The 25365-nt window shown below is 27.7% G+C and overlaps 2 pseudogenes; one reads left to right on the forward strand and one right to left on the reverse strand.

The window, feature by feature from the left end:
- The first annotated feature begins 7424 nt into the window (after positions 1-7424).
- LOC111288833 (disease resistance protein SUMM2-like) lies at positions 7425-9165 on the forward strand (annotated as a pseudogene).
- An 8754-nt stretch (positions 9166-17919) lies between these two features.
- LOC111288831 (transport inhibitor response 1-like protein pseudogene) lies at positions 17920-19260 on the reverse strand (annotated as a pseudogene).
- Between the last annotated feature and the right edge of the window lie 6105 nt (positions 19261-25365).

Consider the following 25365-nt stretch of genomic DNA (forward strand, 5'->3'; position numbering starts at 1 on the left):
AAATTTCACATTTTATGATTATTTTACTTACTTTGAGTTACAAAATCTCTAATCTCCCATAGTTTCTAGTGACAAATGAAGGCATAAATTTTAAAGTAGGAATGTAATATTACAATTTAGAATTTTGTTTCCACAAAAATGATTTCTAAAAGCTTTAGTTTCAAAGGCCAAAACTTTACAAATTATCACAAATGGCTTATATTTTTCTGGGTTTTAGATTCATGAAACCTATTTTGGGACTTTGGTTCCCTTATCCTATAAATCATTTAAACAAACTAATTATACCACTAGAAAGTTTACATTTATACTATCAAAAGCACCTCAAGTTCGACCAAATCACCTATCGGAATAGGGGGTTTTGGTGGCTCAAAGTTGGATGTTTATCACTTTCAAAACCCAAAAATCAAATTTTTCGAACATTCAATTCTCCTAAATTACTTAATCAAATAAAGTACCATACATACCATTAGAAAGGTCTTGAAGAGACTTTTTCATTGGTACCCACAATTTTGTCGGAAAGTTACCGGAATGATGCCGAAAAATTTAAAATATTAAAAACCCTAACCTAATACTTAAGTTTTTCTCACAAATACTAAAATTGAAAAGTTGAAAAGACAAATCTTACCTCAAATCTTCAATTGCATGATTATAATCTCAATCTTAGCCATTCTCTTCCTTCTCTTCTTAGGAGTTTTTTTTTTTTTGAATTTTTATATTTCTTTTTCTCTTAGAGAAAATGTCGAATGAAGACTATTAAAGTTTCTCTTCTATTTTTAGTTATTTCTTTTAGAAACTTATGAACTAAGTCAACTAATTAGGATATGAAAATTGGGCTTGGGTATTACAATTTACTGAATAAATAATTTAGTAGAAAGAAAAGTGAAGCAATAGCCCCAAAAGGAAAAAAATGTTTGGGCCTTCTCTTGCTATCTTTCACAAGGATTTGAATAAGAAAAATGGTAATAATAATAGTAGGAAAATTAATAAGTTTTTAATGTTATTTACTCTGATGTTGATTTCAATTTTCCAAATTAATTTATCCATATTCATGAACTTTTGAGATTATATTTTGAGAAATTATTTGATAAACTGATAGTGAAGTTTTTCTAATTCTATAAGTGAAATTATGATAATCATATATATCCCATTTCTTTTTTAAATTAATATTTCTAAATATATAAGGAACATGTGTTATCATGTTAATCTTGTTTGTAAAATTAAAAAATCTCACTGTCAATGTATTTAATAATTTTTCTTATATTTTTTATATAATTCTTTGAACAATTTTTTTTTTTAATTTATGAAACAACTATCAGAATTATCCATAAAAATCAAATTATGAAATTTGTCTCTTTATTTTAATTAAAATGAAGATTTAGTTTGTTTGACATTAAATCTTGTGTCACATGTTGCATAATTCGACAGAGAATGCTATCCCATAAAAACCAACAAAATCAAATAGGTGAGAAAGTTACTACTGAAAAATAATTGAAAAAAAAAAATAAAGGTATCGATAATTCAAAAGTAAATGTCATATCCCTCTAGCAAAAGCTGTGATGAACAAGCTGGCAATCTCGATAACAATCAGATTTCTTCCGAAGAAAAGAAAAAAAAAATTAAAGTGTGAACTTAAATGTGTTTCTCCGAAGACAAGAAAATGATGTTACTTTGGACTCTTGTATAATAATAATAAAAGACTACAAAGAAATTAAAGAAGTCTTTGATGCAACTTTTCTAGGTAGTTTCAATTAGTTACAAAGAAAATTGACTTATATTTCAATTAGTTACAAGAAAATGATTTTTCTTTTTTTCATTTGAAGCAAAGTTGACTTGTATTTCATCAGTTTTCTTTAAACACGAAAGAAAATTGAAATTAACAGAAATTTATCAATTACATTAATAGAATATTTTGAAAATATTTTTATTTTATTATTTTTATTTAAAGATAAATAAATTAAAAATATAATGACAATATTTAATATTAAACCGCAATATAATGACAAATTAAAGAAGGTACGCCTCCAAATAAAAGGAAAAAATGTTTAGGCCTTTGTCCAATTGTCTTCCACTAAGAACTAGAATAAGAAAAATAAGAATTATAATATTTTCTCCATTTCGAAATATTTAAATTGTATTGACTTTCATCAAATTTAAAAGACAGTTTTGATTTTAATATATTTAATATTAAAATTAATATTTTTTTATAAAATTATAAATTTTTAATTTTTAATATCAAAAAATAAAAAAATCATAAAAAATAATTTTAAAATATAAAAAATAAAAATATTAAATATTAAAAAAATACATAATTTTAAGATATAAAAAAAAAAATGAGACAAAGGGAATAATAAAAATAAAAAAAAATCCAAAGAAATTAGAGAAGTCTTTGATGAAACTTTCTTTGTAGTTTCAATTGGTCACAGAAGTCTTTGATGGTTGAATTTTTTTTATTCAATCGAAGCAAAGTTGTTGGATCTTGAAACTTCATATTTCCTTGTTATATTGATCTTTTTTCTTCTGTGTTGCAGCCTTACCTTACTCTTACAACTTTCTCCTCAAACAGTTTCCATTGAAGCAATCAAGCATCGTCTTCTATCATTATCTCCACATCTTCCAGCTAGCTAAAGTACCAAATCCTTTGTTTGATTTCTGCCTTATTGCTCTTCTTTTTATAACTCAACAAAAAAAATTTTGGTGCTCTTTTAATTTCCTTGATTTTCTACTTTGCTTTTATAACTAAAAAAGCAAATTTTTTTTTGCTTTTATTGATTCTCATTGTCGGTTCTTTTAACAGGGAAAAAGAAAAAAAAAAAAAAAACAAACCTGGTCCTAGATTTTCCTTTACAGATCCATACAGCTTTTGAAGATCCATCCCAAGCGAGGTATGCTTCAATTATTAAACCATTTATATAAAAATTTTATTCTTCATAATTTTTTGCTATGCTCAACTTCATTTTTCGTTTGCCTCCAGTAGTCTTTGATTTTTCATTCTTACTTGTTTATGAATTTACTTAAAATAAAAAAAAATAATAAAATATTTATTTTAAAAAATTTAAAATAATTGGTATCTTTTAAAATAGCTAAAAAGTATTATTAACATAAAAATATTTCAAGGAAAATATAAAATAATAACATTAAAATAATTTTAAGTATAAAAGAATTGATATTTTAAAATGAAAGAATCAAAACATATTGATGTAAACATGTGAGATCTAGAAATAATAAAATTTGTTTTAATTGGCCTAAAAAGTGTTAGAAATATTGTAACATTTAAAAAAAAAGTTATGAAAATTTTGAAAGTAATAAAACGTAAGAATAAGGCTTGGCTTGATATAGAAGACGAAATGGGATATGGATGAAACTTTTTAATCTAATAGTTAAACTACAAAATAAAAAAGTGATTATAAATTTTAATTATTGGATTAATAAGTTTTCATTCCTGATCTTTTCCATCTTTAATTTTAACCAAGCAAAGTTTAAGTATTGGAAGATATTATTTTAACATAAATAACTATGTTAGTAATGTAAAATTTAAATTAATTATTTTTCTAATTAATAGATATATAACATCAATCGCTAAATAAATACTTTCAAGGATAAAAAGATAACATAAAAAGCTAATATTTTAAAATATATTTTAAAAATTATTAACATAAATAGTTGAGAAGAATAATAAAATCAATGTCAGTTAGTTTAAATAAGTTAGAAGTGATGTAATAACTTAAGATAGAATTATAAAATTTTAAATATAATGAAAGGTAAGAATAAATGTAAAAAGATATTTTTTAACATAAATGATTAAGTTGTTACATAAAATTTAAATTAATTATTATTCATGTAAATATTTTTAGGCTAATGACTAAAAAATACTTAAAAGTAAAAAAAGACACTGTTAAAAAATTGATTTTTGCAAATAAAAAAATTAAAAAATGTATTAAAGTAAACATGTGTAAGAAATTATAAAATTAGTGTAATTTGTTGTAAAATGGGTTTAAAGTGTTATAAGATCAAAAGACAAAGTTATAAAAATTTTAACATAAATAATTAAGAAAAGAATAAGTATAAGAAGATATTATTTTAACATAAAAAATGAAGAATAAGTATAAAAATTAAATTAATTATTGTTCTTGTAAATATTTTAGACCATGACTAAAAAATATTTTAAAGACTCAAAAAATAAAAGGCAATGTTAAACATTAATGTTTGAAAATAAATAATCTTCAAAAACAAAAAATATTAACACAAGCATGTTAGAGAAATAATAAAATGCATATCATTTGTAGTAAAATGCGTTAAAATCATTGTAACACCCTAATAAAGAATTATGAAAATTTCAAGTATTTTGGAAGCTCAGAGTAAACGTAAAAAATATTATTTTGATATAAATAATTCAGTTGGTATGGTAAAATTTAAATTAATTATTTTTCTATAAATATTTTTAGGTCATGGCTAAAATAATATTTTAAGGGCTAAAGAAGAAAAGATACCTTTAAAAATTAATATCTAAAAATTTAAAAATTCAACAAAAAATTATTAGCATGAATACGTGAGAAGAAAATTTAAATTTGCCTCATTCGGTGTAAAATAGGTTAGAAATGTTGTAACATGCTAAGAAAGAGCTATGAAAATTTTAAATGTTGTAGAAGTCAAGAATAAATGTTAAAAGGTGAGTGCAATATTAAATTCATATCAATTGACGTAAAATAAGTTATAAATGTTGTGTAACACTAAGAAAAATTATGAAAATTTCAGACGTAAAACTAAGAATAAAAGTAAATAGGCAAGAGTAACAATAAAATTTGTATCAATTTATCTAAAATGGATTAGAGGTATCTTAACGCTATAAGAAAGAGTTATGAAAATTTTAAACATAATAGAAGATAAGAATAAGTGAAAGAATATATTATTTTATAGTAAATAATTATATTGACAACTTAAAATTTCAATAATTATTTCTCTTATAAATATTTTTACCCTAGTGGCTAAAAAATACTTTAAAGGCAAAAAAAGGAAAGCCATTTTTTTTAAATTTAATATTTAAAAACAAAAAATAAAAAATTGTTAACGTAAACATGTGAAAGGAATACTAAAATTCATATAATTTGATGTAAAATAGATTGAAAGTGCAATAATGTCTTAAGAAAAAAGTTATGAAAATTTTAAATGTTAAAAAAAAAAAGATAAAAATAAGCGTAAAAAGCTAAGAGTAATAATACAATTTGTATTAATTGGAGTAGAATGGTTAAAAATGTCATAACACCTTAAGGAAGAGTTATGAAAATTCTCAATGTAATGAAAGGCAAGAATAAATATAAACGGTGAGACTAATAACGAAATTCGTATTGTTGATGTAAAATTGATTAAGAGCATCGAATCACTTGAAGAAAAAAGCTATTAAAATTCTAAATGCAATTGATGATAAGACAAACCTGAGATGATATTATTTTATCATAAATAATTAAATTGACATATGTAAAATTTAAATTAATTATTTTTGTAAATATTTTTAGACTAATGACTAAAATACTTTAAAGAATGACAAAGAAAATACAATGTTAAAACATTAATATTTGAAAATAAAAACTTTTTAAAAGATTATGTACATAAACATGTGAAAAGAGTAATAAAATTCGTATAATTTGATATAAAATAGTTTAGAAGTGTTGTAACACTTTAAGAGAAGTTATAAAAATTTTAAACATAATAGAAGGCAAGCATAAGTGCAAGAAAATATTATTTTATTATAAATAATTAAGTTGGTAATGTAAAATTTAAATTAATTATTTTTTCTATAAATATGTGGTCAATGGCTAAAAAATACTTTAAAGACTAAAAAAGAAAAGACAATGGTAAAAATTAATGTTTGAAAATAAAAAACTTTTAAAATAATTGTTAATGTAAAAAAGAGAGAGGAATAATAAAATTCATATAATTTTATGTAAAATGGATTAAAAGTATTATAACACCATAAGAAAAAAACTATGTAAATTTTAAACATAATGGAAGGTAAGAGTAAACATAGAAATGTGAGAGTAATAATAAAATTTGATTCAATTAACATGAAATATATTAAAAGTGTTGTGATATCCTAATAAAAATTTATGAAAGTTTTAAACATTATGGAATGCAAAAACACACTTAAACATGTGAGAGTAATAATAAAATTTGTATCAACCAGTGTATAACTTGTACCACTCAAAGAAAAGGACAAAAAAGTTCTGAAAAAAGAAAGAATAAGTGTAAAAAATATTACTTTAACATAAATAATTAAGCTGGTAATGTAAAATTTAAATTAATTATTTTTTTGTAAACTTTTTAGGCCAATGCCTAAAAATACTTTAAAGGTTAAAAAGTTAATGTTAAAAAATTAATATTAAAAAATTAAAAATAACGTAATTAGAAGTGTGATAACATAATAGTAAACATTTATAAAAATTTTAATGTAATAAAAAGTAAGAATAAACGTAAATATTTGAGAATAATAATAAAATTTGCATCAATTAATGTAAAAGGAGTCAAAAATATTTTTTTTGAAAAAAATTATTAGTGTAAATAAGTGAGAAGAATAATAAAATTTATATCAACTAGTATAAAATGATTTAGAAGTATCATAACAATACAAAAAAGAGTTATGAAAATTTTAAACATGATAGAAGATTAGAATAAATGTCAACATGTAAGAGTAATAAAATTCATATCAATTAATGTAAAATACGTTGGAAGTATTGTAATGGATTAAGAAAGGGCTATAAAAATTATAAATGTAATGGAATATAAGAGTAAACGTTGACAATGTTATTTTAATCTAAATAATTAAGTTGGTAAAGTAAAATTTAAATTAATTATTTTTCCTATAAATGTTTTTAGGTTAATGGCTAAAAAATAGTTTAAAGTCTAAAAAATAAAAATGTAAACAATTAATATTTGAAAATAAAAATAAAATTCTTTAAAAAATTAATAACATAAACAGACAAAAGAGATAATAAAATTAATATCATTTGACGTAAAATGAGTTAGAAATGTTATAACACCTTAGGAATGAGTTATGAAAATTTTAAATGTAATGGAAGATAAGAATAAAGTAAGCAACATAAAATTTAAATTAATTATATTTCTGTAAATAGATAAGACAAATGGCTAAAAAGTACTTTTAAGGATAAAAAAACGTAAAAGGATTGATATTTTAAAATTAAAAGACATTAACTTAAATAATGTTGCTGTATCTTTCTTTTTCATTTTTAATGATAAAAAAGTACTGCCATTAGTCTTAACACATGTAACATATATTCTTAATATACGCATGAACACTGAATAATTTCTTCCATTTGCAGAATTTCAATTTCAAAGTTGTTCCATCAACAATTTGTTCTCTTCTACTTCACAATTGGCTTCCAAAGTAATTAAGGTACTTTGCAAACATTCACAATTGTTTTTGTCTCTCTAGCTGTTTATATGTTTACTAATCATTAAAGTTGTTTTTCAATCTCAGATCATCAAAGAATGGCTGCTGAATTTGCTGCCTCTGCTGCTGCCAATGCTGTAGGAAACCTCACAACAGAATATGCATCACCTTATGTTAGTTACTTTTTCCGATTTGGGAAAATTGTTGAAGAATTCAAGAATCGGAGAAATGAACTTGAATTGAAAAGTGATCGGTTAAAAAATGATGTCGAAGAGGCTATAAGGCAAAATGAGGTAATTGAGAAGGATGTCCTAGACTGGTTAAAAAGGGCAGAGAAAGAACTGGAAGAAACCCGGTGTCTGGAAGCTGAAATAGAACGTATGAAGTGTTTCAATTGGTGTCCAAGTTGGGGTTGGCGATTTTGCTTAAGTAAGAAAGTGGCAAAGAAGACGATCTCTATCGATAAACTACTTGTGAGTTGTAACTTTCCCCAGGTGGGGCACCGTGCTCCTCTAGAAGGAATAGAATTCTTCACCTCTAAAGATTTCATGCCTAATGAGTCTTCAAATTTTACTTTCAATGAGATCATCAAGGCTCTAAATACTGATGGTGTGAACATGATTGGATTGTATGGAATGCCAGGGGTAGGCAAAACAACTTTGGCAAAAGAAGTTGGGAAGCATGCTAAAGAGCAAAAGCTCTTTGACAAAGTTGTGATGGCTACAATGTCCCAAGCGCCAAACCTCAGCAAAATTCAAGATAAAATTGCAGAATTATTAGGTTTGAAATTTGAAGCAAGCACGAAAGAAGGAAAAGCAGAAGAGTTAGAGCGGAGATTGCAAGGCGTGGAGAAGATCCTCATAATTATCGATGATGTTTGGAATGAATTTAAATTGCAGACTGCAGGTATTCCATTCGGAGTTGAACAAGGGGGTTGCAAAGTTCTTCTGACCACACGTCTTTAACAAGTCTGTGTTCGTATGAATTGCCAACAGAAATTTAAACTTGACATCTTATCCGAAGGTGAAGCATGGGCTTTGTTCAAAGATACTGCTGGTCTAAAAGATGTTTCTTTGAGATTGAATGATGTAGCCAAGGAGGTTGCTAGTGAATGCAATGCAATTGCAACAATCGGAAAAGAATTAAAAGGTGCAAGTCTAGATGGGTGGAAAGCAGCAAATAAGCGACTCAAGGACTTAAGACATTTAGACAATGAAGAGGTTTCTCAAGGTATCTACAACTGCCTTAAGCTGAGTTATGATTATTTGAAGGGAGATAATATTCGAACATGTTTCTTGCTATGTTCCCTTTTTCCAGAAGATTGGGATATTGATATTGAGTTGTTGGTTATGTTTGCAATTGGTCATGGATTATTTTCTCATATTTACTTAATTGAAGACTTGCGGAGAGAAATTCGTGAAGCACTAAGAAAACTCCAAGAGGCTGGTTTGTTATTGAGAACTGATGATGATGATGATGAAAGATATGTAAGTATGCATGACGTGGTTCGTGATTTTGCTCATTGGATAACATCTACGGGGAAAAATATATTCATGGTAAAAGAGGGGTTGATGGAATGGCCTATAAGTGAAAGATGTGAATCCCATACAGCAATCTCCTTTTGGAACAGCAAAATAAATATTTTTCCTGAAAAGTTAGAATTTCCAGAACTCAAAATTTTGATTTTTACAGGAAAGACTTTGGTGGAAGTCGCGATTGCATTTGTTAAAGGAATGAAAGCCCTCCGAGTTTTGCATCTCCAAGATGTCATTTTCTCACTAGAAGTACTTAAATTCGTAACAAATCTTCGAACTCTGTGTCTAGTAAATTGTGAGTTGGAGAACATCTCATCGTTGGGAAATTTGAAAAACCTTGAGATTCTTGCATTTTCTGATACTAATATTTATGAGCTATTGCGTGGTCTAAAATCGCTACATTTTTTTTTACTCAGGAAGTGAACAGATCAATTTTCCCCCTAATTTACTATCAAGGTAATAGTAGATGTCAATTATTTTTTTGGCATATTGCACAAAATTAAGTATTTAGTTTTATGTTATTTATTTTTCTTTTATTTATTAAACTATGGGATACATATCTAACATAAGCTTTCGGTCACTCCCATTATTATGAACCATTCGAAGTTGTAGCCCTTTTTTTAAGAAAGGTGCTGAAGAATCAGGCTATATTTGCTGAGATAATTAAAATTAATTTGTGTTTACTTCTATTTTTATGATTCGCTTGAAGTGTTTGATAATAGTTTTTTGTAATTGTGTGTAACAAACAGGTTGACATCACTCCAACAGCTACACGTGACTTGTGAAAACAATGTTAATCTATCAGAGTTGAATTCATTGTCTCGATTGACTGCGCTATCACTGAGAGTTTCTACTGCTCAATGTTTTCCAGAAAACTTTGTGTTCCCTAAATTACAAAGCTACATTATAGCTATAAATGAAGATCTTCAATTTATACCGGAGCTAAAATTGAGAACCTTGAACATCGGACGTTTCTCATTTCATTTAGTGCATTCAAGGAGTTGTTTTGCAGTGTGGAAAAGTTGAATCTGGAGGATGTCAAGGGACACAAAAATATTGTCCCAAACGTAGATCCAAAGGGCCTAAATGAATTAACTTCTCTTGAGCTTGGAGATTGCGATGATATGGAATGCTTGATGGATACAACAGGAGAGAAAGAAAGAACCACTGCATTCTCTAATTTGGTGAAATTAAGAAAGGAGGACATGACTTGTTTGAAAGGATTGTGCCATGGTCCGCCTCCGATTAGCTTCTTATAAAAGTTAAAAGATGTGACCATTGGAGATTGTAAGCGGTTGAAAGTGGTATTTGAAATGGATGTGCTTCTTGAAAAGGAAAAAATTAGTCAGATGCCACTACTCTCAAATCTAACAAGCTTGTATCTATACCTTTTACCAGAATTGGAGAGTATTGGAAATTACAATCAACCCATCAATATCATGCAAGCCTCCAAAGTCTAAAGGTTGTAAACATTTGGAACTGCGGTGAATTGAAAGCCATCTTCCCGCCTTGCCTTGCTCAAAGTTTGTTGCATCTACAAGAACTCTCCATACATTTCTGTAATGGATTAGTGCAAATCATTGATTTTCCCCATGAAATGGGTGAGCTTGAGGTACCTATTCTCTTTCCATTTCTCCTTTAATGAATAATGAGAAATTACTAAACTTTATGTATTGATCATATAGTTAACTTCTGTTGAAGTTTAAAAGAAATAAAGTTTAATTAAATTATATTAGTAACTAAACTAAATTTGTACTTATTACGTGGCTTGCAAGTTGAGAAAGCTAACACTTTATACCATGTCATGTCTTAACTATATTATTTGTCACTATTCATGCTTTCTAGGTTCTAGTTATATTCAACTTAATTTGGATTGTTTAAATTTCTACAATAATAAATTTTTAGTGAATTTTCAGCTAAATACCAAAAATTTTGTTACTAATTATTTATTTTTTGATCGAAAAAGTAAGGGTCAATCTTTAAATAGTTAATATTAATAATTTTTTTATGATAATGTTAATATGGATATAAAAAATACATCATTTTATTAAATTGTAAAAGACATTTATATTAATAGAATATTCATAAACTATTAAATCTTATAAAGTTGAACCAAAAATAAAACATCAAATAATAATAATTTCATTTATATATATATTTGATTGAACAATAAACCATATATAATTATTAATTTGTTCATAACCATTTGCTTTTATTAGTTCTTATTTTTTACAAACTTTAACATATATATTTGCTTTTTATTAAAACATAAATCAAAGATACATGTATAAAAAAAACCAAATATACAAATTGAGAACGCATATATAGTTAAAATCTTTTGAACTTATTCACAACAAATATCCAACTTAACTAAATATATAAAAATATATAAATCAAATTTTTTTAACAATAAATCAAATCAAATGTAAATATCATATAATAGAAATAAAATCAAATAAACAGTTTGAAGGAACAAACAAATGAAGGAAATAAAATAAATTATGAAAAAAAGTAATGATCCATACCTGTTACCGAGTTGAAACCAATCCAAATGTATGTACGTTTTCTTTCCATTTTTGAAATTTGATAAAAAAATTAATGTCATTTAAGCAAAAATTATATAAAAGTAAAATCAATTCAACACCATCACATACTTATTTTTGCAAATAAAAAAGAAAATAAAAAAAAGAATAATAAAGGCAAAAATGAACTTGTTCATAGTATGATGTGATTTACTCTTCTTTCTAACTTTTGTCCATTCCCGTGAAAACCAATAAATCATAACCTTCAAGTAAAAAAAAAAAAAAGCTTGTATTCTTAAATTTTTAATTCTAATAACAACAAATAAAATAAGCTTGGCTAGAAGGTGACCTCTCACTTTATAAACTCTTTACTTTCAATTTTAGATTCTAATTTCATCAAATAAAAATTTATTAAGTGTGTATATATATATATTTGAAACTATGATTAAATTTAAAAAAAAAAGATAAATTATGATTTAATATATTTAAATTCAAAACTTATATAAAATTTTTAACTTTTGGTAGAGTTTGATTTGAATTTAAATAGTCATCCAAAAATATTAAATTTAGATAATTTATTAAATAAAATTATTTGACGGTAGATAAAAATATATTAAGCATATAAATACATATATATTTTTGGAACAATGATTAATGTAAAAAGAAAAAATAAATTATAATTTAATATATTTGAATTTAAATTTATGCAAAATTTTTTTATAGATTTTGATTTGAATTTAAATAATTATTCTAAAATATTAAATTTAAATAATTTATTGAATAGAGTTATTTGATAAATAATATAATAATATAACATTATCCTACAAAGAAATTATTTAAGTAAACATATATATCAGCACATCTTATTTGATAATCTAATATATATATATATATATATTATAACAACATACAAGATTACATGATCAAAATTGCTTATGTAGATGCCTAGGTGGATAACCTATTTTAATAATGTATAAGACAATATTTATATTATTTTATTTATCAAATAAAATTTTTTAATAAATTATTTCAATTGAACATTTTGGATAATTATTTAAATTGAAATCAATATCTATCTCATATTGAAATTTTTGAATAAAATTTGAATTCAAATATATTAAATCATAATTTATCTTTTCTTTTTAAATTTAATGATGGTTTCTAATATATATACTTAATAAAATTTTATTTTCTGTCAAATAATTCTACTTAATAAATTATTTAAATTTAATACTTTTAGATAACTTAATGAATTATTACTAAAAAGCTTGTATTTTTAAAGAATAAAAGCTTACGTCTTTATTTGAAAATATAAGACATTTGAATGTTGATAAAAAAGTTAGATAAAAATATAATTCTACTTTGAAAACAAATATAATGTTTTATTTATGTTCTAATTCAAATATTTTTATACTATATATTTGGTTAATTTATTTGTTTTTCTTTAATTGATAACTTTTTTTAGTTTTGCTTAGATTGATTATAATTAAAATTTTGTATTATATATTTTTTGTTTTATTCATTTCTTCAATGTTTTTATTCTTTGTTAATTTATTAACATATTTACTTTTATTATATATATTTATCCTTGATAAATTAATATGTAAATTTATATTCTCTATTTTCTTTTGTTATACTTTTTATTATTGAATTTCTTTGTCTACAATAGATGATTTGAGAAGAATAATGATCACTACCATATCTAACTCACAAAAGATATTATCAATTATGTTAAAAATTATTAAAAATAAAAAATATATTTCAAAAAAAAGTTTTAAAGTATAACATAAAGAATTATTGTTTCCCTTTTATCTAAAACATAACTTTATTTGTTGACATTTATAGAAATAATTGTTAACCCAATATATTTATGTAAATAATTACTTGAAGTATGTCAAAAATAAAAACTAATAAAAAGCAAATGATTATAACAAAATTAATAATTGTGATTTGTTATTCAATAATATATATATATATATATATATATACACACACACCACATAATCAACATTATGATAAAAACAATTATTAATTTTAACTATTTAAATATTGATTCTTGATTTTTTTTTCAAACAAGAAAAAAGCGGTAACAAAATTTTTAATATTTAGCAAATAAATTGAAAAAAATTATTTTTCAATAAAAAAGGGATTTTTATAATTTTTGAAAATTTACAAAAGTTTAGATTGTTTTAGGTGAACAACATTATTTATAATATATTATATATAAATTATTATTTAATTATAACTTAGCATTTATAAATATATGATTATATATTAGATAAATAATTAAAAATAAATTTAAAATTATGAAAATTTTAATTAAAATTCATGTACCTTGTACGGGCTAAAAAAGCTAGTTTTATAGATTGTAATATATATATATATATATATATATATATATGATTTGGTACTTTTGAAGTCATATATTCTTTGACCATTGTAACTTATTCAAAATTTAATGAAACTATGATATTTTTATATTTATACAAGAATTACGATTCTCTGAGTTTGAACAAAAAAATATGTGCGATACTATTAATTGAGAATATATTTCAAATTCAAAATGGACACTTATTCTCAACGATAAAGATTTTAAATCTAAAGGGTATACATGAGTTCTAAGGTCCCATCCAAATTGTAAGCCTTCCTTATCTTAAAGACTTAAAAAGTGTCAAATTGTAATAGGCTGAAATCTCTCTTTTCTTCTATGCTTGCTCCAAATTTGCGCAATTGAAAGTTTTGGATATAAAGTGCTGTGAGGAGTTGGAAGCAATCATTGAAATGGACCAAACTTCAATATCAACATCATGAAAGGGTCATCTCCAACCTATTTCCTTTCCTAGTCTTCAATGTATATGGATTTTTGGGTGCAGCAATTTGAAAAGCTTGTTTCCTATTAGTGTCACTCGTTCTCTTTCAAACCTCGAAAGAATCGAAATTGGAGGGGCTTCTAAACTAGAGCAAGTCTTTGGGTATCAAGGTGAACTAAACTTTGAAGATGATCAAAAGGGAATAGTGCTCCCTAAATTCGGACTATTGAATCTTTCTGAGCTATCAGACCTAAAGAGTTTTGCTCCAATTGGTTATCATTTCCGATTCCGTACTTTGACGTTTTTCAAGAAAACCAAATCTCCCAAGTCGACCGCAAGTGTCATCATGGATTTAAAACATCCTGTGCGTGCCATACAGAGGTACCTATCCGACTTTTTTTCTAACTATTATGTTTAATTAATTAATTTGTTGTTCTTGATCATATTGATACTAATGATGAAACGATGATGGAAACAAAAGTTATGTTAGTATATAACTACATATTATTATGAATTGGATGACTCTTTTATATACACACTAGTCATATGATAATTAATTAATTAATCACTACTAGCATAACTTAATGAGAATTGTCTTTTGTTGTGAAGGAACCCCAACAAGTTCAGAATAATTTTGCAATGTAGAACGAATTTACTCTACGTCGCATTGCAATTGCTTATTTGATATTGTGAAATAGAGTCATGTTTAGCCATTCATTTAAGACAAATTTCATGAATTTTTTTTTTTTATATTTGGACTCGAACTCAAGCTTACATGTCTTATAAATCCTCTTCTTATCACTTGATCAAGAGATTGTTGGAAAAATTCATGTACTCTTAAGAAACATGGCTTTTTGTGTTTAGTTTGGTTTGCTGGTTCTTTATTAGTTCCTTCTAGCAGCTTGTATGGATGAATTGTACATAGTTATGTCTACTTGCATATCATAGATGGTTTTCCATGCTTGTTTTTATCGTGGTGATTTAATAATTATGTCAATGATATGTATTATATACGCTATATTATATGGACTCTTGTGATAGGACGTGAAATATGAATAATTTTTTTTTTGACAATTTTTTATATTAATTTTGAAAATCAAAGTATTATATATATATGAATAGTGAAGCGTTCAAAAATATTAAAATCCATGCGAGTATCTTAAAATATAATGAACCAAATTGAATTTAAAATTAATTATTCCACAAATTTACATTAAATATACTTTGTGGAGATTTTTTGCTTTAAGTTGTGGCAAAATTTGTAGAAATATATCATGCAATAATGATGATGAATTTATGACATTTAAAAAGAATGACTAAAAATATAAACCAAATCAAAACATGTAAATGGCTAAAATACTATTATGTAGTTCAGCTATTAGATTATATAATTTTTTAAATTTCACTGAGATTTTTAAGATTTTTTATAATTCATCTAATTAATGGGAATTTTTGGGTGGTTCATTTGGAAGAAGAGAACATGGTACTTAAAGGCCATCACTTTCCTCAAAGACCAAGGGATAAAATATTGTTGGAAGGAGCATCATTGTGAAAAAGGACAAAAGGTTTTGGCCCTCTTTTTTATTATTTTTTCATTTAGTTTTTATTGGCGTCAGCAATATAAATACATTTTCTCCGATTTGTTAATTAATTGAACATTAGCCATATTTCATCCATTTGCTCACGTCCTGATCCAGCCATGTATTAAATATCGTGTTTTTAAACAGTGTGAAATGAAATTAATTAATGAAAATGCATTTGCATACATGTAAATATTTTCTTTAGTTTTAAAATTTGAATTATTTGGTTACTACATTTATTGATTTATTTATTATTTATTATAAAAAATGCATTTCCATAGACAAAAAATCAAAATATAAACAATTCGTATTTTAGGCAAATAATGTACAATTAACCGCATAAAGCTTACATACTTTTTTTTATTCTTTTCATTTACGTTTTTTCTTAATATAATTAAAAAGAATTCGATTAACCATGCTTATCATAAGTAGTGATTATGGTATGTGAGTCATGGGGAGGGGGGATTTTTAATTTCTAGTTTTAAAATTCAAATTAAAGCCAGAAAATCATTCTCCTTATTATAAAGCAAAAATGCTAGTCTCGTTGCAAAGCGTCCAAGAGTTCCAAAAAAAAAAAATGCATGTCAATGGAAAAATTGGGAAATTCTTTAATTATTAATTTTTTATGAACTTAATAGTATAAGAAAGTATTATATTCCTATTAAAAATCATTGAATTGAATCAAACAAAAAAATCGACACATAATTAAATAAATTTAATAAAAAAGTTAAATTAAATTCATATATGATGGGGATTGAATTTAAAAATTTAATATTATCAGATTTATAAAATATTATAATGTTGATAATGAAAAAATAAAAAGTGATAAAGTTAAAGATTTATAAGGTGAATTAAATTTGTCATTTATATCTTTTAGTTTATATTTGCATCATTAATTTGCTTTATGTTACATAACATACATTTTTGCTATTCTCAAAAGATATATAAAGTAGCAAAAGATGATTTTAAAAAATATATTTTTTATAAATAAAATAAGATAATATCCTCAATAAAATATTTCTTGAGACCCTACCTAAATATTGGAGGCATTCTCAATAATTATTCCTTATGAAAAAATATTATCTTTGATTTTAAAGATTATCATGAAAATACCCAAGTGAAAAACATTTTTCTAAATTTTACCAAGATATTAAGGAATTCAAAATGAAAAATTTTCATTTTATTTCTAAATAAAGCGATTCTAAAAAGGATGGAAAAAAAGGGGTTTTATGATAATAAATGGGATTCAAGAAATTATTTTTTAAATTTAAAATTAATGTCATTTTTTATCAATAATAAAAGATAACATGTTATTAATTAGTATCGTTTTTTAATGGGTACTATGAGATGTTAATCTTTCTTCACATGCAATTGTACTCTTAAACCTAAATGTGTTTTTGCACACCAAAAAAATATTTTTTTAATAAGTTTTAATTAAATTAGATGTCATAACATCTAGATTCGATGATCTATCGCTAGACATTGACTTAAGGAGTTGCCACCAATCTTTTTTATCTAGGTGTGATTGGCCACTTAAGGAATCTATCCTTTCAGGGAACACCTGAGTTTAAGGGTCCCTAAAAGAATAGGTTCAGGTCTACTAACTAGAATAGGATTCGGGAGTTTGGTTACGTGTGAGGAAGGTTATAACACCCTCACAATGCCCATCAAAAGATGGTACTAACTTAATTTTGTGTTATCCAATAAGCCTTAAAAATTTACCAAGTAATTAATTAGTGGAAATTATTCTCAATTGACTCTAATACTTTTAGTAGAAAATTAAGAAAATCCCTTCACCTCAAGAGTATGCAAGAAAACTACTGTTTCACTTGCAAAAGCTCCATCATCGGATTATTTAACATTAAAGAAAATTCAAGAAAATAGAAAAAAAAAATTGATTGCTTTTGTACAGAAAAAATTGATACTTACAACTTTTCTTCAAAAATATTTTTGAAAACTTATTTTTAAAGAAAATTGATACTTTCAACTTTTCCTCAAAAATCTATTTTTGAAAACTTTTATCTTCAAGGGTCATTTAAAAGATGCCCAACAAATCAAAATTTCCTGTGAAATAGTTTAAACTTGCTTGGTGTCCAATATGAGAACAAATGAACAGCTTCCTGCACCACATTTGCTTATAAGATGGTGACGGATTTAGGTGCATTGATTCTTGGCCCTTTAAGATACTGATACATATATAATGTTCCAACAGACTCACCCATCTCCTTCTCAATAGCAAACCTAGTCACTTCAACCACTAGGTGAGGAGTAGCATGGGCAATCTCCAGAAAGCAAAGCTGTATCCCCAAATGGGCTATCCCTAATCCCAAGCTTTTGCAATTATGGGCAGCTCTCAAGTACATATTTCACTCCCATGTCATTATCTCCGGCAAAAGCAACTGACAATGTGCGTATCAATTCCCTGTATTTTCCAATATAATCAAAAGCTTTATCTGCTAGTAAACCAGAAATAGCAAGGCGAGTAAGTTTCTTACAATTCATAACAATGGCTCCAAAACCATCATCCATAGGAGCTTCAGTCACAGCATCAAGCTTGTGACGCTTCATTATGCATAGCCAGGAAACAACAAGATCTGGACAGTTCTTGGACATTGCTATGACAGTAGCATTAGTCATCCTGTAACAGAAATACAGAATGGATTGCAATTTCTGACAATCCTTAGAAATAGCTTGGAGGTCCACTTCCAAAACGGGCTTATCACTATCCTCACTAGCGTCAATAAAAAAAACCCGAAGCTCACGTAATTCCTTGCATGTTGCAGCCACTGCTTGAAGTCCTCCATCACATATTAAATCAAAGATCCAAAAAACCTAGAGCTTGTGGCAGTTCCCTATAATTGGCTTAAGCTGTTCTGCATTGATGTTGACATGGACTTCACTTTCAGGTGAAGAGCCTTCACCCTGATGAACCTGGCCATCGCTTGACCTGATGAAACCGTCTAACAATTCCCTATGAACAGCTCGAATCGCGTCAGTGACTCGACCTTGTACCACGACTTACACACCAATGAGGCAGCGTTTCGGTCCTACCTTGACGTAACAAAGTGGAGCGCATTTTCCAACATGTTCTCCAGAACCTGGTCTAGGTACAGCGACTGGAACTTCGGGTGACCCACCATCCAGGCTACTGCTAGCTGGAGCTTTTCTTGAAGCAACTTGCCCATTTCTGGAAGCACCAAATGCGGGGAAATCCTAATCATCAGACATTCCAGATCTCCAATAAGGTCTCCTTCCCTTCAAACCTGGAACAATTCCATCAGATTGGACAAATCTTTCTCCAAATGGAATTCGCCCACTGAACTTGGAACTATAGTCAGAGAAGCCATTATACTTCCCTAAAGGTCTATTAGAAGATCCTTCAAACCCCGCCATAAAATTACCACCTCTCATGCCTACCAGTCGTTGTGTTGTTGTTTTCTGTTGGTTGGTTTCGCCTTTTTTTTTCAGAACTTTGATGATTCTGTGAATAATATATTCTTCCAAATAAACAAATGAATACTTACAGGTTGTACAGGTGATCTTCCACCTCCTCTTTCGAAGCAAAGCCTTCCTTCTTCAATACGTAAACAGAAACAAGACGATGAAATGAACAAAGATTAAGGTAAAATGAACCTCAGTTATTAATAATATTTGCCATTGACTGTCGCCGTGGCTCCGCTTTCACATACGATTCGCCATTTATTTTCAATACCCACCAAATACCAGACTTCCCCTTTCTCAAGCAACCCTGTCCTTTTGGATTTGATCGATTTATATTAAAAATATTTGAAAAACTTTGCTTCTTTGGGTATTTGATTTATTCAGGAATCTGAAAGGCAAAAAAAACCCTGAGACCCCCTCAAGAGCTTCCTTTTTGTAGAAGACGATGATGAAAGGAAGAATAAAAGGATGACATGGCAACAATGACTGTGATCTCTCTTTTCTTGTGGCTGTCTTTCTTTCTGTAAATTGCAATCATTTTATAAAACTATGTGATTGAGTTTTAGTGCAATTCTGATTATCACCCAAAGCTAAAAATTAGCACCAATCTTAATCTCATTCTTTCAACTTTTCTCTTTTAAAAAAAAAAATCAATCAGATAATGGAAAAAGAAAAAAAAATTAAACAATAGATAAACCATAAAAAATAAAAATGATAAATACAAAAATAAAAAAAAAAATCTAAAATAAAAATGAATAAAAATCCCTACAATCGAGCTTAGATTAGTCTCGATTGACAAAGAACCCAGGACAAAATAGGGTGTCTACAGCTGCCCCTCTTTGCACATTTTCTGTGAAACAAGAATTGTGCAAAGACGTAGACACCCGTTTAAGACTCAACTTGACTTTTTTTTTTGCTTTTTTTTTGTTAAAATTTTGATCAAAGCTCCTTTAAATAGAGACTCAATGACAGAGACTCAAAAACTTTGAAAAAAATAAACAAAGCTCCTCTAAACAGAGGCTCAATGACTTTTGGAAAATAAAAGGCTCCTTTAATCAGAGGCTCAACGACTTTGAAAAATAAACGGCTCCTCTAAACAGAGGCACCACGACTTTGAAAAATAAATTGCTCTTTAACAATCATGTTCAAAGGAGTTATAGATCGTGACTGAAGGAATTTTGTAATGGGAACTCAAGGATTCACAATTTGAGTTCAACATTCAGAGGTTCAGATTCGCAAGAATCTTTCAACTTTGTAAGAATTTACTGAAATTTGATTCTCAAAATTTTAGTTTCATTCAAATTTGTAATATCTCGAGATTTGCATTTGCAACTTGCAAGACTCGCATCCAACATTTAAAGATCTTTTTTTGAATTTTGGAGATTCACATCCAAAAGTTCAAGGCTTTTCAAAAGTTCTCTTTTGGCAAACTTGGAATTCATATCCAAAAATCTAAAGCTTTTCATTTGAATTTTGGAGATTCGCATGTAAAATTTCAAAGCTTCTCATTTGAGTTCAAAGGCTCACATGCAATAAAACTTAGAGTTTCACATCTAAGTTCAAAGGTTCTCATTTAAAACATTAAAAATTCATATCCAAAAAGTTGAAGCTTTGTATTTTGGAGATTCACATCCAAAAGTCCAAAACTTTTCATTTGTTCGAAGATTCACATTTGATGAACTTTAGGGTTTCACTTCTCAAATATTATCATTTTGAAACTCAAAGATTCTCATTTGAGTTTTCAAAAATTCTCATCAAAATATTCATAATTTGTTTTTCAAGTGACTCAAAAATTTGCACGAATGAATGTTATGACCAAAGATGCAAATGCCTTCTTAATGATGTGAATGCAACAACCTAGATTCTCATAGCGCCATGCATGTCCACATAAAGTTTAATTCAACAAATTAAGTGCATGTACTATTCAAGCAACGATGCCAACATGATACATGTAATGTGGATGTCAATAATGTCATGAAATCCTAAATAATTATGGTAATATGGCTTTCAAAACTCCACCATTTCGCATTTCTTCCTTGTTCAGTTTCTCAATACTTTGGGACAAGTTTCATCAATCGATCATCACTTGACCATCATTCATGGGCTTTTCAGCACTAATAAATTTTAGAACAAGTTTTATCCACCATCATTGGGTCACTACTCATAGGTGTCTCAACATTAACCGTTTCGAACAAACTTCATCATCTGTCACTAGGTTACATTCATAGGTTTTTCAACCCTAACCACTTTATCCATTGATCCATATTATTTTCATCATTTAATCATAACTCACAAGTCATGTCAACCAATTCATCACTTGGTCATATCACCTCTTCAAGTTTTTGCATTTTCTTTATTTGTTGGCCAACCCATCACCATTTTCATCATTTGACCACACCACGTGTTATCTTAAATCATCCTTCTCAGGCTTCTACGATCTCTTCATTTTTCTTTATCATCTTAGATTTCTTTTCAAATGAATGCAAGACTTTTTTAAGCACATATTCATTCATTCATTATCATTTCAAATCTTGACAAATACAATGCAATCAAGCATTTTCTCAATTCATTTTAGAGATGTGAGAACAAAAGAGCAGAAAGTGCATTGAGAAAATGAGAAGTGATCTTGGTACTAAAACAAATAGAGAAAGAAACAAGTTGGATGTATGACATTAGGACAAATGAATATTCAAACAATTTTAAACATTAATTCAAGATTTTTTTAAAAAAACTCATTCCATTGATTGTCAAAATCATTTTAAGCTTATCAAACTTTACCCCAGCTTTGGAAGACTTTAGATCCATTGATCTTCTATATATTTGAACTGTTCATCTAACTTTCAGCTCAGAGATTTGGTCTACCCAAATTGCCCTTTCGGGTTTTTAATTAGAGTCTTCTTTTTTTCCTTTTTTTATCTTTTATCTTTTTTTTTTTTCATTTTCCCCCTTTTTTTCTTTTTCTTTTTTTCACCTTTCACCATTTTCTTTTCTTTTTTTTTCATCTTTCATCCATTGTTGATATCTCTCACACATTAATCTTTAGGGCAACAACATGATTCCATCATGAGCACACCTTTGCCCAATATATGATTATTCAATTCGAGCATTCACACTTGATCCAAATGGACTTTTCAAGGTTGTAATGTAGGCCATGGTATGGGGTAATGAAAGAAATGGATAAAATAGGCTCAATATATACATTTAAAGGGCTCAAAACCAAAGGATCATTACTTGATGCAGCTTGACATTTTGCCCCACTTTACATCATTTTACTACTTTTCTTTTCTATCTTATTTCCTACACAAAGGATTCTCATTACTTTGCCCCAATTTGCTTGTGCTATTTATTTTATCTTTTGCTTTTCTTTCTCTTTCTATCTTTGAGACCTTTTGTGATATTTTTTTTAAATTACCCCCAGTGTAGAGGGTGATCCTTGGTTGAGGTTCTTCAAAAAAAGAAATCATAATAGGCTCAAAGGGGTAATAATAAATGGTTTTTCGAATGGTAAAAGAAAGATGGCCATTTTTCATCTCAATTGTGAATACTTTTCTTGAACATCATCTATTGAACAAAGCTCATGAACCTATATAAAAGATTGCACATCTTCAAGACATATCTATTTCACTTTTGGTAACAGCTTACTTTTTTTGCTCAAATCATCTCTTCATATTAATGTGGATGAGTTCTCAAAATTAAATCCTCGAATTTTTGTTATCATTGTCTAAATATTCATCATCTGAAATTTGAGAATAGGAATGTAAAGTTATGAAAGGTAACAGAGCATGGAATAATGGTCGAGTGAAAGAGAAAATGTAATGAAATGCATTAACTTGCCTTTATTAAAATGATAACAAATGAAATCATATTGCAAAAAAGAAATCCTAACATTACTTTAAAAGAACTCTTAGAATGACAAATAGTATTCAACCAGTTTTAACATCCTTTTTTAAAATCATTCGCCTGTGCAATCAGGTGAAGGATTTTTATCTCGCATCCTTTATTCATTGTGACTCTTCAGGCCTTTTTAAATTAACATATTCTTAATTCTCATTCAAAGTATTGACATTGTGATTAGATAATGGATTATCACTAATATTAGGTATTGTTGCTCTTCTTTGATCAAAACTTACCATTCCATCCTTGATTAATCATTGCACCTTATGCTTTAGAGTAGTGTAATTTTTAATGAAATGGCCCGTAATTCCATAGTGGTAGTCACAGTGAACTATAGGATTATACTACTTAAGATAAGATGGCTTAAGTAGCTTCACACAACTTGGAGGCAATCAGGTGGCTATTATAGAGCTTTCGGTATAACTCCATATAAGTCTTGGAGATTAGATCAAATACAAGCTTTTCTTGAATAGTCTGTTGCTTTTGTGAACTACTTGCAAGACTAAAAGGACAAATTTAAGGTCTTGTAGGAGTTTGAATGTTAAGGCTGTATGTGAGAGCTTAGGGGATAAAAATAGGCTGGTATGTGGATGAATTAGGTGGTTGTGGGGCTAGTTGGTATGGATAAGATGAAGCATTGTTCACAGCAGGATAGTATGAAGAGTAACCTTAGGGTGGAGGCTGTATGTGAGAGCTTGGGGGATAAAAATGGGCTGGTATGTGGATGAATTAGGTGGTTGTAGGGCTAGTTGGTATGGATAAGATGAAGCATTGTTCACAGCAGGATAGTATGAAGAGTAACCTTAGGGTGGATAGGGTTGATATCCCCTGAACTATCTGTTAAAGCCTGTAGCTTGAACTTCAGTCTCTTTTTTCTCAGATGCTTTCTTGGTTTCTCTTTATTTCATCTTGTCATTTTTTAATGGTATTCTCAATGATTTTGCCTGAGATCACCATGTCAACGAAATTCTTTGTGGCATTCCCTATCATCTTTTCATAATAGGGGAATTTCAAAGTCTTGACAAACAATACGGTGGTCTCTTTTTCAGTCAAAAGAGGTTGTACTTGAAAAGCCATATCCCTCCACCGTTGGGCATATTTTTTAAATAATTCAGTTGCTTTCTTCTCTATATTCTATAAAGAAAGATGATCAAGGGCCAAGTCTATTATATGGTGGTATTGACTAATGAAAGCATGAGCCATATCACTCCAAGAATGAAATGCGAGTCCTGTCTAACTGGACATACCATCTAGCAGCAGAGCCTATTAGGTTATCTTGAAAGATATGCATTAAGAGCTTTTCATTATTGGCATGGGTAGTCATTTTTTGATAGTACATAGTAATGAGTTTTTGGACACCTTGTACCATCGTATTTCTCGAACTCTGATACTTTAAACTTTGGATGGATAACCACATCCGGGACTAAAAAGAGTCTATCAGCATCGGTAGAACCATAAAAACCCACTCCTTCCACTACTCGTAGCCTTTCCTGTAACAAGTTTATCTTTTGTTTAGCTTTTAAGGCTTTTACAAGCTCCTTCTCTATGGGCCTCAATTTTTCTTTTTTTTTATTCTTTTAGATCATCTAAATTAGGGACTGATATTGGTTCTACTGCCTTTTCAGTAAAGATAAAATTTATATAACTTTGGTACTATCCTTGATTTGAATCTCATGGCATTTTAGGATATGTGTACCTTACAAGATAGGTGAACTGCTGTAATGGTGGACCTTGTGCAGATTGGACTTGATGTGGCTCGAAATCAAAAGGGAACAGTGGGTCATCCTCTTCTTATTGGCTAGCATTCTCCTTTATTGCCTTCCCCTTGTTTAGCTTGTTCAAAGCCTTTAATATCTTATTCAACTCTTGTTCTAACTTCTCCTAAGCTTTCTCTAATGTCTCGAGATGATTAGAATTTTCTTATTCAATTTGTCTGGCTCGAGCTCTTGTATTGTATTGGTGAGTGGGGTTGCTTGGTATAGCTATCCTTGAACCTGTAGTATCACAATTATGATTAAAAATGCTATGCTATGCTTTATGTATGATACGTTGATGCACGAATAAATGTATATTTTTATGGATGAAATCTAATATGAAATGAAATGCAAATGATTGTCTTAAAATATGATCATGAAAATAATACAGATGCATAAAATCAGACAAACAACATAGTTAGTTTCA

This window comes from Durio zibethinus, chromosome 4, assembly GCF_047325235.1.
Source record: "Durio zibethinus cultivar Kanyao isolate XHJ-2024 chromosome 4, ASM4732523v1, whole genome shotgun sequence".
NCBI lineage: Eukaryota > Viridiplantae > Streptophyta > Magnoliopsida > Malvales > Malvaceae > Durio > Durio zibethinus.